This window comes from Leptodactylus fuscus, chromosome 3 (assembly GCF_031893055.1).
Source record: "Leptodactylus fuscus isolate aLepFus1 chromosome 3, aLepFus1.hap2, whole genome shotgun sequence".
Taxonomy (NCBI): domain Eukaryota; kingdom Metazoa; phylum Chordata; class Amphibia; order Anura; family Leptodactylidae; genus Leptodactylus; species Leptodactylus fuscus.
This window is the reverse complement of record NC_134267.1, coordinates 206,771,608-206,787,939: the sequence shown is the minus strand read 5'-3', so window position 1 is coordinate 206,787,939 and position 16,332 is coordinate 206,771,608. Positions and strand designations below refer to the sequence as shown.

Genomic DNA, 16,332 nt, shown 5'->3' with positions numbered 1-16,332 from the left:
GGGATTTTCCAATTCCATTGGATAAATTGCAGATCGGTGGTGGTCATTCACAAGAATCGGCATGTTTTGTTCTCCATACTGAATGTGAAGATGGTTGGAAAGGCCCCACCATCCATTTGGATATGAGAGATAGTTCTTGACTATCTCCATTGGTTACATTGAACGGAACAGAGTGGGGGTACACTTGAACACAGAGCCATTCAGAACAAAAAGCAAAACATCCCCTGTCTCATGACCGAGCCAGTCCTTGTGGTTAGATTTGTAACTTACCCCTCTCCTGCACATAGGACGTAAGTTGATGAGATGTCAAAACCACTTAAACTTGTGTGTAATGTGTATACTGATCAGTTTCTTTATATATCTGTTGTGGTACAGAACTTTTTTTTTCCCTGCATAGACATAGAGTTAAAGGAAGTCTGCAGAAAAATGAATCCAGAAACTCCAATATGGTGTCCTGAATAGGATATGGAATATGACATAGTATTCTTTAAGTGATATCAAGATCGCCAGAAAAATGCTTTTTAATTCATATGCCATATACACTATATATAGCTATTGAACACATGGTGGGACTTTTTTGGTATAAGCCCCATATATTTAGTCTGAATCATCACCCATCACCCATCACTGCTTGTCCCCAACCAGGTCCATACCGTTACATCACTACATGGCTCCTTCACTGAATTTTGCCAGCACATGAGCATTACTGTGACTATTTCCAGTTATGCCACTCCTCCGACAATACTGTGCATCAGCTGTGGAGATATAGGGGAATAATGGGGTCCGATAGTATTATACATGTGTTTCCAGGGTGCAGTTGGCGGTCATGTAAGTTCTAAGTAGGGAGGCTTATTGATAAGTTAGGAGGCAGAGCTGGGTGGAAATGAGCTTGGTAATGTGGACTAGAAAGACGGCTACCATGCTGGCTGGGGCATGGGCAGGGCATGTCAGGGTACACTTGCCACTCAATTTGCATATGGTATGATATGGTACTTTTACAGTCCTGCCTGGAATAAACACATGTCTATCCTAAGATAAAAAGGAAATACTATAAGAACAGGCTTCGTGGATCATGAGGTCTTCTTCTGCCATCAGTCTTCTATGTTTCTAGGTTTAATCCACAGGTATGTTGCATATACTAGTAAGGTCCCTGCAATGCCATATTAGTGATTTTGGACTAATTTTCCTTCTGGCAGACAGTTAATTGATAAAATTCTAGCATCCTTCAGTTACCTCTAGAGGGCACCTCAGAGCAATCTGTGTTATTACACTCTATTATTTATAAGCATTAAGCTCTTAAAGGAGTTGTCCAACTCTCTTTTTAATTAAATTTCTATGTGCTGCAAATATGACCAATAAACTATAAAAGGGTACTCACCTCTCCTAAGCCCCCCATTTCCAGCGTCAACAGCTCTGTGCTTCTGTTTACAGGTCCCTGGTGACTAGGCTTGAGCTGATCTTGAGATTTCAGGATCGATTTTAAAATCCGATTCCTGATCACGTTCCAGCCGATCCTGATCGCAATCGTGAAATTTGCTTTAACGACGATCGGGATCCGATCTTTCCTGATCCTGATCGCTGAACCGTAATTTTATATTATATATACAATAGGGTTGATCTGATATTGAGATTTCAAAATCTGATTTTCGATAAGTTTCCAGCCGATCCCAATCACGATTGTGAAATTTGCTTGATCGCTGATCGGGATCCGATCTTTCCCAATCCCGATCGTTCAACCCTACTGGTGACATCAGCAGTGACCTCTTCACAAATGGTTTGTGACTACTGAGGCCAATAAATCATGTACCGTTTGGGACAATGTTACTGCTGGGACCTGTGACCTGCACTCAAATAGGATGTCATTGGTGACATCACCCGGGACCTGTAAGCACAAGCTTTTGCCCTGGGAGAGGTGAGTACATTAGTTATTCCATTGTCCCTATCTGCAGCACAGAGAATTTTTTTTTCAAAAAGAGTAGGACAAGCACTTTAAAGAGGATCGGTCTCCACCTGCATCAGCTCCAGCTCCTTGTATCCTTCAATAGGTGCCGCTCTACTGATTCCGCCACAGTTGGTAATCTTATCTGTAGCCTCCCCCATACGGTGCTGTTATTTACAGTACCCAATATACTGATCAGGCTCTTTACTGTCAGGTGGGCGGTCCTGGACTGGAGGAGATAGTTTGGGACCGCCCAGCTGACAGTATAAAGCCTCATTAGTATATTCTATGCAGGGTGATGTCCTATCTCAGAAGACAACAGAAGCCATTGAAACCACCATTGAAAGGGTTGAGTTAACACCATGTGACAAAGTGTTGCTAATGTGTTAAAAGTCATGTTAACCTTTGCTACATCTAAATATTAAAAAAATAATGCACAGAGAATTTTAGACCTATTTATAGTGAAAAAAATTTACATTCTCCTTAAGTAAGGACATGTTACAGCTCAGTGATACATTGTATTATTAATGGATCCATGGGTGCAACAAAAACAGCAGAGGAGACAGAGGACATCCCTAGGTGTTGTACATGTAACTTGTCAACTTGTCATCTTGCACTTTGCAGGGTTATTGAGCTGTGGTCAAAGCATTATATTGTTGGTCTCTACCAGGAAACTACATTGGGATTGGACATTAGGAAACTTCCTGTAGTAATAGTATCTGCCCTAATGGTTTGAAAGTAAGTAATGTGCATTCAGATGAGACGTTGGCGGCTCTATGTTAGCAACAGATAAATATCCACCTTCAGCCTCTGAAGAGAATTTCATGGCATGGCCTCTGGGGAGGAATTTCCAAAAATTCAGTTCTGTTTTTAAATTTAGCTCCTAATTCACAACCTCACCCCAAATGTTAAAGATAAAAGATTTACCATGTCTTACACCAATGAGAGTGTTAGTCTGGTAATGTGGTAATAACAGGAGAGTTGGTAAGTGGTCCCAACAGTTCTGACAAGTCTGGATAACATCACTGCTCCTGCTTACAGGGATCTGCAGGTTTTGGTTGATTTTATAGACTGTAGATCTTACAGACAGGGTCCTCTTTCCTACATGAATCAGGTTAGTCATCTACAGTAAGACCTCTTTGAGATGACCATCCACAATTGCACAGGTGGTCTTCTCGAGGAAGATGTCTACTAGAGAAAACTGAAAATTGGTAACAGATTAAGAAGACCATCTCCTAGATAAGGAGAAGGTCTTCCTAAAGAGGCGTTCTTTTGGAGAGGTTTCACTGTAGATCCAGCAACCTGCCACCTCTCCCCCATAAAAATTATTACATAGTATCTGTCTTGATGCAATGATACAATTCTGCCTGCTTGCAGCTGTCACTAGGGGGAGCTTTTCAGCAGCTATTGAAGTCAATGAGAGCAATTTAAACTATATGTAGCTATCAGAAACCTTGTGCAGGATATTTGACCCAGACTATGTTTGTATTGTCAAAAGGAACAGCAAAATGGTACGGAGCAGCCATATTTCATATATCAGGTATAGACAGTAAGAACATCCTGACATCTTATTATTCAGATCAGAAATCTTTGCTCAGGATAACACTTTGACTTTAATAGTACTCATAGCTATTTGTCCAGTATCAGGATTTCTTACTATAGTGACTAGAAATACATGTCAGGTCTTCAGCTTGTGGGTTTCTTTGACTGGAAGTGTCAGGATGGGAGGAGAAATCCTTCAAGTTAATAGTAGGTGTCTTAGGCCTGGTTCACATCAACAAGGGTTGATGGTTTGTTTGAATTTTCTGTGTGTATACAGTACTGTGCCGAGTTCCTTCAAAACTGTCTGCAAGTACCAAGAAGAATTGATGGAAGGCAAAGGGCAAAGGTCACACCAAATATTGATATGATTTAGATTTGCTTTATTTTGTTAATTGACCATATTTGCACATTCTCAGTCAGCGCCCTCTATTGGTGTGCATACTTGAGGCACTGACATCCTAATTACATCATGGAAGTCAGATTTGCATATTCTTCCCATGTCCCTTTGCACAGTGAGGCACTCATGGCTTAATAAGACTCCACACACCTATATGGTGGTCTCTCCCTATGGAGTGATGATATCCCCTCAACCCTGTCTAAGCCTCTCACCTCTGCCAGATCAGTCCTCTCTGCGCCAAGCTGATGAGATGCAAATACATTGAAACAGCTGTCCTTGGCTGAGAAGACTGTATCTAGTATAATCCCAACATCATTGCAAACAAAGGCCTCTGAGAAGGTCGGCATGATGTTAAAGTTAGCACCCTCTATTGGATTGCTTGCTTGAGACTCTGTCTTCCTAATTACATCATGGAAGATAGACTTGCACATTCTCAGTCAGCGCCCTCTATTGGTGTGCATACTTGAGGCACTGGCATCCTAATTACATCATGGAAGTCAGATTTGCATATTCTTTCCAGAATAAACTAGTAACACTTCTATTTATGAAAGAATTCTTACTTTGCAGCATTTGTGCAATGCCTAAAATGTTTGCACAGTACTGTGTATAAGAAGTACTAAGTCTTGTATTTTTCACTCTGGCCAGTAACATTAATAATGTACTGACTTGCAACTCTCTAGTCTTCATTGCAGCGGTCTCATCTTTGACATCACATATAAGACTGACAGTGCTACAATAGAAGATAACACCTCTATAGATAACACCACTGACTCATCATTACATCTACTACTAACAATAGATGATGTCACAGCTTCAACTCCCCCTCCCTGCACAGAAAACCCTCCCATAGACCTTAGTGAATCAGCTCTAAATGCTCTAAAGTTCAGGCAAGATGGCTGCCCCGATAATCAAGTACAGAAAATAGTATAAAAAAATAGAAGTGATATCTTTCACTATCTGGTATAAAAAATGGTGATATATTCCCTGTAACAGGAAAATACTTGACCTGTTTCCATTTATAAACTTTATTCCAACCTGGACACTAGGCCTGTTGTGTCTTACAGAGGTTCTGGCCTTTATCCACCACACCCCTGTCTAGTTCATCCGATATGCCTTGTTGGATAGGAAGGTGACGGTATACATTACTCTCTTCCTCCCCATCACCTTCTAGTGCTGCCTTGTCTATGCTCAATGAAGGTTATGAAAGACACACGTCTATCCTGGCAGGGCTGTGGCCTGCAAGGATAGATGTGTCAGAGTAATGGAGTTGGAGTTAGTTTTGGGTGGAGTTAAGAAAACTTACCGACTGTTGTAAAAAAAAAAAAAAAAAAAGAGAAAGATGAATTATTTTAAATTCCATTATACAATTAGTGGTATTGTATTAGAGGTAAACAAACCAATTCTTAACAAGTAGGGTTAGAATATTCCAAAAGTTTCTGCTTTGCCCTGAACCCAAAATTTTGGGGTTCATAACTAGAAGTGAAAATATTATACTCTGAGGTGTCTTCAGATCCCAGGGTACAATAAGTGGAGGCCCAGGGGAGGCATAAAAAAATACCAAACAATTATACTCACCTTCCCTCACCTCTTCTGGGCTTCCTCACAGCATCCACGGATCTCTCTGGGTCCTCTTCCAATCTTCTGAGGGATTTCATGTGCCCGGGGTCACCCCTGAGGCCTATTATTAAGCCTTAGTAGTAACATGGGGTACGTTGAGCATGACCACAGACCCCAGAGTATAATGATTTCACTTCTTTGGGCTGAACCATTTGAACCCAAAAATAAACAAATCTTCAAATTTGCAGATACCCTATATTCAGCCAGGCTGAATTCCAAGTGGGGGGAAAAATCCCAGTCCTCAAGCTCAGGGAAGGGGCAGACAGACAACCAAAACAGCCCCTCCCCTTCCCCGGCACCCAGCAACTACTGCACCCAAAAACTCCGACCATTTTAATTTTTTGAAATTTTCCAGTAGCTGCGGCATTTCCCCCCCTCGGCTTATACTCGAGTCAATAAATTTTCCCAGTTTTTTTGTGGTAAAATTAGGGGCCTCGGCTTATATTCGGGTCGGAGTATATACAGTTAGATACAGTTTGTTACATAGTTACTTTCATAGAACGTCAATCACTAGAATTTTTTTCATGAGGAGCTTCAGTGCTTCTGTCTGACCCATTTATGTAATCGTAGTCGTAGTCAGGCTGTAGAAAAATAAAGCTGTCGGAGTTGGTGGTTTAGCTTACTGACTCCGCAGCCCCGCATCCTTGTTGTCCCCTGGCCCCTTCACAGTTACAGGAGCTAGAGGATATGTACATTAAGCATACATTAGAAGGCTAAACTGAATTATACTTGCAACCCAAGTTTGTTTTGCTTCTTATAGTCACAGTTTCAATGCGGCACAAATTCTGTGAGGAGCACCCACGCGTTTCACACTGCTTAGCTTACTAATATCAAGCACATGATGCCATTCGTATATATATATATATATGCATAGTCTTCGGACTATTCTCGGTAAGGCTAGTGTACTTAGAAATGACAGGCAAGATAATGTTATTAGTCGACTGCCATGGTGGGTTTGGTATAAGAAGAAAGTATAACCCCAAAAATCCCCCTAGCCCATTAGTTGGTGTTTTAATATGTGAGTAAGCCCAGGCAGTGGGAGTCAGATAAGAGCGGCTTTTATATCGCCAGACCTGTGAATGCACTCTAATTCTCCGCCAGGCTTGCTGATTAAAATCAGTGCTTTACCATCAGCAGCATCAGCTCCCAGGGGCACGCAACGCGACATGCCGGAGCTTGGGGCACGAACAGAGAGCAAATCAAGTGGCTTATAGCACAAAAGTCTGGCCAGGGAATCATGAGCACAAATATAATGTCTACTGAGGTGTATCATGCAGCACATTATATTCCTCATATAGGGGGGGTTGACTATCAGATCACATAGAAAGACTTCTTTCCAAGCCATTATTAGCACACTACTAAACGCCTTTAAAGGGGTGCGATAACAGATGCTGATTTATGCATTAATCTTGATAAAGCAGAATGATGAATATTGCATATCAGCAGTCAGCAGTAGGGTTTTGTAAGTGTGAAAATCCATAGGAGAGAGGTCATTCTAGAACTTGGAACAAATAGCGGCATGGAAGGGGTGGCAAAAGAAATACTGCACTGCCCTCTACTGTCCAGACTGTGGTATGACACATCAGCAGAAGTAGGGATTTCTTATATCCCTCAGCGAGAGAGTGTTTGATGTATAAGGGTAGTTTCCTGTGTAATGGAGATCCTCCAAAACCGACAACTGGACAGCAACTATAGGCAAGGTGTGACCTGTCCGTACAAGAAGTCTTGTTCAGGAGATCTCTGATTCAGGTTAAATAGTAAAATGGAAAATGGGAACCACATTAATGAAAGGAGAAATAGTCTATAAGGAAATTATAGGAAATACTCTTATCTCTCTTGTACTGAGATCTAATCCAAAACTAAAAAGATGGACAGATGTCCTGGACTCAATGTGGATATGGCAATGAAGATAACAGATAGATAGATGATAGATAAGTAGATAGATAGATAAATGATAGATATATAGGAGATAGATAGATAGATAGATAGATAGATAGATAGATAGATAGATAGAAGGATAGATAAATAGATAGATGATAGATAATTAGATAGATAGATAAATAGATAGATGATAGATAATTAGATAGATAAATAGATAGATAGATAGATGATAGATAATTAGATAGATAGATATATAAATAAATAGATAGATAGATATGAGATAGATAGATAGATAGATAGATAGATAGATAAATAGATAGATAATTAGTGGTGCTCTCAGTCTCCTCATTGTTACATGCTGGGAGTTGCTTTATTCACAATACTGTATATTCCATAACAGCTGTTGAGCATTGCAGATCTGTCACTACATGAAGAGACTGGAAGTGTCGCAGGACCTTTATAACCGCTGATTATAGGGGTCTCATAATAATTGGACCTTTACCCATCGAGAATTGATGTCCTATGAAACCTGGTTAACCCTTTTAGCTTTATTGTATTTATTAGCTTTATTTATTTATGTAGTTCTCTTACTTACACATCATATTCCGCAGCACTTTACAGACATTGTCAGTCACTGTTCTATGTAGGGCTCACAATCTACATTCCCTATCAGTATGTCTACGGAGTGTGGGAGGAAACCAACGCAAACACGGAGAGAACATACAGATTGCAGATGTCTTTGGTTGAATTCAAACCTACGATTTTTTTTTATTGTTTTGGCTATTGTTATCAACAAAGTTAAACAATAAATCTGTATAATATTATGTAACATTTGGTTATTTTCACCCTTAACTCTTAGACCCGATATATAGTAGACAGTTTTCACCAACATAGATACAATAGAACAAATGTATAAGAAATTCACTGATCAGACAGATAGATGTTTGACAGAGGGATTGCTGGGTTATTATTGAGAGAGCAAAATTATAGTAGATGATAGATAGATAGATAGATAGATAGATAGATAGATAGATAGATAGATAGGAGATAGATAGATAATAGATAGATAGATAGATAGATAGATAGATAGATAGATAGATAGGAGATAGATGATTGATAGATAGATAGATAGATAGATAGATAGATAGATGATAGATAGATAGATAGATAGATAGATGATTGATTGATAGATAGATAGATAGATAGATCAGATAAATAGATGGTAGATAGATAGATAGATAGATAGATAGATACATCAGATAAATAGATGATAGATAGATAGATAGATAGATAGATAGATAGATCAGATAAATAGATGATAGATAGATAGATAGATAGATAGATAGATAGATAGATAGAACAGATAAATAGATGATTGATAGATAGATAGATAGATAGATAGATACATCAGATAAATAGATGATAGATAGACAGATAAATAGATAGATAGATAGATAGATAGATAGATAGATAGATAGAACAGATAAATAGATGATTGATTGATTGATAGATAGATAGATAGATAGATAGATAGATAGATAGATAGAACAGATAAATAGATGATTGATAGATAGATAGATAGATAGATAGATAGATAGATAGCAGATAGATAGATAGATAGATAGATAGATAGATAGATAGAACAGATAAATAGATGATTGATAATTAGATAGATAGATAGATAGATAGATAGATAGATAGATAGATACTGTGCACCATTTTCTTCTGCTAAATATTTGATCTGGTCGCCTATCTATCTAGCTATCTATCTCACAATATAGGTTAGTTTGGACATAAGTGAATTGGTTTCTTTTGGCTTAGTATAACAGAATCTTGGAAATAGCCCCAAACCAAAATCAAGTCACAAGTGAAGACAGAACAGGGGCTCGGACACCAGGAATCCTATAATGAATCATTATAACCATCACTATATTGAATAGGACTAAACTGATTATTTATCATGAACTGCAGAATGACAAAAAGCGAGTCATTTATCAGTAGCTAGAGGCTAGTAGAACTGCAAAAATTGAACAATTTACATATTTTTCAGTGCAGACCTAGCGCTGATTTATGTGGCTGTCCTCAGTGGGAAAAATGAGGCATATTTACTGTTTCACAATATTGTTGTATCATCTCTGTCTATGGAGATATGAAGTCTGAAAAAGTATGAGATTCAGTGTCAGATTATAAAATCTGCTTTATAAATTATACAATAAACAGATATACGCAATATACATGTATATGTGCGCAGTTTAAAGTGTTGGGTGCAGGGTTGAGCTGATCTTGAAATTTCAGGATCGTTTTTAAAATCAGGATCGTTTCTGATCATTTTCCATTCGAACCCGATCACAATCCCAATTCCTATCCTATTGCAAGTCAATAGGATTTTTTTTAATTATCGAAGATCGGATTTTAAAAACGATCCTATTCACTGCACAGCATGTACTCCACGCTCTGTAGTGATTAAAAAAAAAAAATCCCCTGGCTACTTAGCCCCCCTGGTGACCGCTTACCTGCACAGATTCGCTGTTGCTGCCGCTCCCCATTCTTCTTGGTCCGGTCCTCTCTCATTGGAATGCCTTCAGAGCGCTGTGCGCGCCCGCACCTCCTGGGGCTAGTGTTAGAGATGATGGGAGTAGGTGGGGCTTGTTGTGACTTAGGAGAGTATGGGTGGGGAGAAGTGAGTGCATCACTCTCGTTGCCCTCCCGGTACCCGGCCACACTCTCCTAAGCCACAAGCCCCACCTTCTCCCAGCATCTCTAACACTAGTCTAGGGAGACGGGGGCGTGCAGGGCACTCTGAAGGCATGTGAATGAGAGAGAAGAGGAGTGAGAAGAACGTTGAACGGCAGCGGCAGTGGATCTGTTCAGGGAAATTGAGCGATCGGGATCGTAATTCCGTTCCCGATCTATTTTTAGATCCCGATTGCTCAACCCTATTTGGTTACCTTCTATGCCGCATATGTACATGTCCACTTTTTTACTTTACCTTTTTTCTACACCAGAAGATACAGAAAGCAGGGAGTAGAACCATATGGAGGCTTTTTGGCACTTTGTAGAGTTCTTGCTAAACCTCACCTTTTTTAATTAAAAGGGATATTCCCATCTATAAGATCTTATCTATACTGCTAGCTTATGTAAATTCAATAGATTAAGCAATGCTGCTTTGGTTGCATGCTATTATTATTATTATTATTATTATTATTATTTATATAGCACCATTAATTCCATGGTGGTTTACATTGGTTTACATGGTGCTATGTCAAATTATCTATCTCTCCCCATTGTTTACACATCGTTGCTAAGGAATTTGGCCTATTCTATCTCATTAATTAGGCTCATAGGACGGATGATGTGACTCTCCGCTCTCTGGAGGAGACTTCTCTGTATTACTTTCAGAGTTGCTATCTCCTGCTATTATCAGGTCAGCTATTTTCAGTTTGCTGATAAAGGCTCGGACACTTCTAGTAGATATATATACAGTATATATATATATATATATATATATATATATATATATATACAGATAACATTGAGTTTACTGCAAGTCCATTGTCTGTACTGAGAGCAAGTAAATGCTATACAAACCTGTATAATGTAATTTACATTTACAGTGCGTATTTCTAGTAATCATAATAAATCTCTCTCATGGTATCATGATAAAGGCAATGTCTTTATCTAGTGAGTTACTTCATAGTGTCCTGTCCATCAAATAGTCAAAGCTGCCCAACAGCTTGTTGAAGAATACAGGAAGTAAGATGAAGAGACTGCAGGCAAACTGGTGAAACAGAGGGATGGGAAAACCTCTTTAAACTTCCTTTTGTTTAACCATGGTGCACCATCTTGTCTACAGGACTGTGCACAAGGTTATGTCATTAAAGAGAACTTGTCACCATTCCTGACATTTCTGTATAGTGAACACTTGTCATTTCCTGTAGAACAACAATTCTGGAGTAACTTTATTAGACATCTGAAATGTGCGATTCTTATGTTATTCCTCAAAGAAATGTATAAAAAAAATTGACATCTGGATTGTTTTTACCGCTCTCCTTAACAGTGATACATATTTTGATGCTGTCGGCACTGAAGGAACAATACCTGAGTGTATAGTGATAGGCCCCACTGACCAGAGGAACCATAACACTTACTTGTAAATTTATTCATACCTTCGCAGGAGTGGTACAAGGAAGAGACTTCTGGGAGGGAATACAAGTACTTTAGTGGGCCCCTGGACGGTTATATGTGTATTAGCTCTTATTCTTCAAGTGGGCGGGAACCTTTTTTTTTTTTGTTTTTCTGGGAAAATAAAGGGTTACCGCCCACTTAGAGAATCAGAGCTATAACATATAACTTCCAGGGGCCATATCTTTTGAATGGGTGGACGGATTTTAGAAAAAGAAGCACCAAATTATACAGGAGCATAGCAAGAATCAAAGGAGGTAAATCATTTAGTATTTTGTCTTTAGTCACAGGTCCTTTGGCATCTGGTCTTTGGCATCGGATCTGGTAGCTAAATTATGACAAGCTCTGTAGGTAGCCAGTCCTTTACATGGCGGTGAATGAGGAGGCCAAGATACTGCCCAGCTAGCAGCTGTAGGGCCAAGAGATACTGTAGTTACATAGATAGATAGATAGATAGATAGATAGATAGATAGATAGATAGATAGATAGATAGACAATAGCTAGATGATGGATGGATAGATAGATAGATAGATAGATAGATAGATAGATAGATAGACAATAGCTAGATGATGGATGGATAGATAGATAGATAGATAGATAGATAGATAGATAGATAGAATTAGTGAGTAAAGGAAGATATATCTGCATTATTATAAATTGCCATGCTTCTATCTCAGTAGCTCCCCGCAGTCTCATTTCAATAGTTTTGACAATAAATAAAAGAGTATTACAAGTGTTACATATCAAAAGAACCGGTAGTGGTAGAATCAACACTTTTAAGATAATGATGTCTACCTTATTTCCATGGGTATAATTGACTTTTAATAAAGTAAATTCATTATTCTGCATGGCTGCTAATTGGGTGATGGAAATTCCCTTTGAATACTAAGACAGTAATTGTGAGGCGGAGCCTGGTCAGCACCGTAACCCTGTAATAAAAAGCCACTAAATGTGTAAGAAACACCGATCATCTCGTAATCACTTGTGCAAAGAATACACTTTACAATCTAGTTGGTTGTATGTTACAATATAATATATTATTATGTTTTATTTTATTATGTTATATTATATTATGTTATAATTTATTATGTTATATTATTTTAGATTATATTATTATGTTATATTTTATAATATTATATTATTATGTTATAATTTATTATGTTATATTATTTTAGATTATATTATTATGTTATATTTTATAATATTATATTATTATGTTATAATTTATTATGTTATATTATTTTAGATTATATTTAGGGTTGAGCCGATCTTGAGATTTCAGGATTGATTTTAAAATCCAATTTCCAGCTGATCCCGATCGCGTTCTTGAAATTTTCTAGATCCTGATCAGGATCCGATCTTTTCTGAACCCGAACACTCAACCCTAATTATATTATTATACAGTCCTATGAAAAAGTTTGGGCACCCCTATTAATCTTAATCATTTTTAGTTCTAAATATTTTGGTGTTTATAACAGCCATTTCAGTTTGATATATCTAATAACTGATGGACACAGTAATATTTCAGGATTGAAATGAGGTTTATTGTACTAACAGAAAATGTGCAATATGCATTAAACCAAAATTTGACCGGTGCAAAAGTATGGGCACCTCAACAGAAAAGTGACATTAATATTTAGTACATCCTCCTTTTGCAAAGATAACAGCCTCTAGTCGCTTCCTGTAGCTTTTAATCAGTTCCTGGATCCTGGATGAAGGTATTTTGGACAAACAATTCAAGTTCAGTTAAGTTAGATGGTCGCCGAGCATGGACAGCCCGCTTCAAATCATCCCACAGATGTTCAATGATATTCAGGTCTGGGGACTGGGATGGCCATTCCAGAACATTGTAATTGTTCCTCTGCATGAATGCCTGAGGATTTGGAGCGGTGTTTTGGATCATTGTCTTGCTGAAATATCCATCCCCAGCGTAACTTCAACTTCGTCACTGATTCTTGAACATTATTCTCAAGAATCTGCTGATACTGAGTGGAATCCATGCGACCCTCAACTTTAACAAGATTCCCGATGCTGGCATTGGCCACACAGCCCCAAAGCATGATGGAACCTCCACCAAATTTTACAGTGGGTAGCATGTGTTTTTCTTGGAATGCTGTTTCTTTTTGGACGCCATGCATAACGCCTTTTTTTTATAACCAAACAACTCAATTTTTGTTTCCAAAATGAAGCTGCCTTGTCCAAATGTGCTTTTTCATACCTCAGGCAACTCTATTTGTGGCGTACGTGCAGAAACGGCTTCTTTCTCATCACTCTCCCATACAGCTTCTATTTGTGCAAAGTGCGCTGTATTGTTGACCGATGCACAGTGACACCATCTGCAGCAAGATGATGCTGCAGCTCTTTGGAGGTGGTCTGTGGATTGTCCTTGACTGTTCTCACCATTCTTCTTCTCTGCCTTTCTGATATTTTTCTTGGCCTGCCACTTCTGGGCTTAACAAGAACTGTCCCTGTGGTCTTCCATTTCCTTACTATGTTCCTCACAGTGGAAACTGACAGGTTAAATCTCTGAGACAACTTTTTGTATCCTTCCCCTGAACAACTATGTTGAACAATCTTTGTTTTCAGATCATTTGAGAGTTGTTTTGAGTAGCCCATGATGCCACTCTTCAGAGGAGATTCAAATAGGAGATCAACTTGCAATTGGCCACCTTAAATACCTTTTCTTATGATTGGATACATCTGGCTATGAAGTTCAAAGCTCACTGAGGTTACAAAACCAATTTTGTGCTTCAGTAAGTCAGTAAAAAGTAGTTAGGGGAATTCAAATCAATAAAATGATAAGGGTGCCCATACTTTTGCACCGGTCAAATTTTGGTTTATTGCATAGTGCACATTTTCTGTTAGTACAATAAACCTCATTTCAATCCTGAAATATTACTGTGTCCATCAGTTATTAGATATATCAAACTGAAATGGCTGTTGCAAACACCAAAATATTTAGAACAAAAAATGATTAAGATTAATAGGGGTGCCCAAACTTTTTCATAGGACTGTATTATGTTTTATTATATTATATTATATTATGTATATTATATTATTATGTTGTATTTTTTACGTTTTAGCTGTTTTCTGAAGGGTGTACATACAATATAGACACACATATTGACAGGACAATTAAGCGCTATATTCGGGCGCATCTACCGTATATTAGGGCAGTAGGGACACTGTTGATTCTAGCTAAGCTGTGAATGCTCCTTGGCCCTGTGTTTATCTGCTGTTGTCCTGATACCGCTCCGCAGCCTTGATAAACGGCCGCTTTACTTCTGCAGTTCAGGACTTTAGAAACTTTAAATTGCTTTGGGCCGCTGGAATTCTCTGTGGTGTTTCCTTCTGTGATCTGCAGACAGTGCTTTGCCCACATTTACTCGACAGAAATCACAAGTGCTGTTTATTGCTCCCTGGAAAAAAAAAGAACAGACATGTAGAATTTGCAGGACCTCATAGAAAATCTTGGACTTTGGCGTTTTACATAGCTTTGGTTCAATTTTACTGTATCAAGGAGGAATGGATTATGGTGGGACAGTCATCAAAAACTCCGACCCAAATAGTAACAAACCCCATGCAATGAGAGCATCATACATCTGCTATTGGAGTGCCCACAGACTTAAAAGTGGCTTTGTATATTAGATAGCTCTTGGCCGGCTATTCCTACTGACACATCCATGATCATGCAGTCATTTATACCAAAAAGTACTGACCTGTACTGACGTGATCAAGGTGCTTTGACTGTGATAGAAAGCTCCTGCTTAGCTCCAGCATCAGACTATATCTGTCATTCTTTTCTTATCTGCTGCACTTCCTGCTCACTCCTTCCCCTTCCCCTCTCCATAGCTTTCTATAGATGTCTAATCTGAGTCATGTGACCTCCAGTCTGTCTTAAGATAGCAGGAATTTTTAAAGGATTTTTAGAATTTTTAGAGATGAAATAATATCTTGGATACAATATGTTACAGAGTTTCTTGCCATACTAGAAGGCAACTTCGTCTCATAAGTACTAAGTGCCTTAGGTGCTTTCTGAGAAGCAATCAAAAGATCAGCAGGAGGCACCATATTGTGTAACAGCAATACCAAGAGCATAAGGACGTAACCTTATGTCCCACTCTACCATCTTCTTCTGCAAGATCAGAACAGGAAAAGTTAATGATTATTTTAGTTTTCCTATATATATATATATATATATATATATATATATATATATATATATATATATATCATGCAAACTACATACAAAATTGTAACAATTTTCTTTAGCAATCCATTAAAATGTTATTTATAGCACCACAGAATTAAAATTTCCGGGGCGTTTATTTCTTTTGGACATAAGCTATACATATATATGACTAACAGATGTTCACAGACAGCCCCCCGAAACACACCAGAAAATGATTCAATACGAGCGCTGGGACAGGTGCCGAGGACATATTTCCAACACTAGTATCGCAATTTTTTTTTCTTGGAAACATAAATAGTTGGCAAGAGCTCTTGAAGAGACTGTGTTCATGTCTGCAAGGGAACGATAGCATGTGGAGCCATAGGAAAACTGCTTCCACCACACAGATGCTGTTTTTAGCCCTACTTACAGAAATACGTGATATTGTAAATGCACTGGCCCAGATTATAGACTACATATTGTCAGCGGACTCCACAGATTCCGGAATTACAATGAACATTATGTAACAGAAATCCTATAACATTATCATACAATAATCTCTATTTTTATGCAGATTGTAAATCCCATATAGGATGCACAATC

The 16,332-nt window shown here is 38.4% G+C and overlaps 1 protein-coding gene across 14 annotated transcripts in view; it reads left to right on the top strand.

Annotated features, from left to right (window-relative positions):
- MYT1L (myelin transcription factor 1 like) overlaps positions 1 to 16,332 on the top strand; it is a 371,423-nt gene that overhangs the window by 259,926 nt on the left and 95,165 nt on the right. The window lies entirely within an intron of this gene.